Raw genomic sequence first — 470 nt, 5'->3', positions numbered from 1 at the left:
CAAATTCGATTCGTACCAAATGCTCACGAACATTCATATTATTGAATAAATTACATTTAAATTTTAAACAATATGTAGATATGTCGAATTATATACGATTGTATCGATAAATATCGAATATATTGGTTTACGTCGCTCCGAATATACACAGTGTCACAGCTTAACTAAATATGAAGTTTTGACGACATTGTTGGCGACACAAACTGTATCTCGGTAGGTTAGGCGTAGGTTGCTAGGTAGGTTAGGCGAAGGTTGCTAGGTAGGCTCGAGTTCGAATCCGCCGTACGCTCTTTCGGGCGGCGACTGCTCAGTTCCGTGTAATATACACAGCCGCCGTAATTTTTGCATTTTTTTTCGATTTTTTAGATTCTGAGTGGAACGATGAATGTATTGACTTTACAATGATATGTGTTTTTTTTTTTTTTTTATTTTGTGTCTGTCATCACCATTTACGACAGAAAGAGTGCTTC

Source organism: Acyrthosiphon pisum, chromosome A1, assembly GCF_005508785.2.
Source record: "Acyrthosiphon pisum isolate AL4f chromosome A1, pea_aphid_22Mar2018_4r6ur, whole genome shotgun sequence".
Taxonomy (NCBI): Eukaryota; Metazoa; Arthropoda; class Insecta; order Hemiptera; family Aphididae; genus Acyrthosiphon; species Acyrthosiphon pisum.
Note: the sequence above shows the minus strand (reverse complement) of the source record.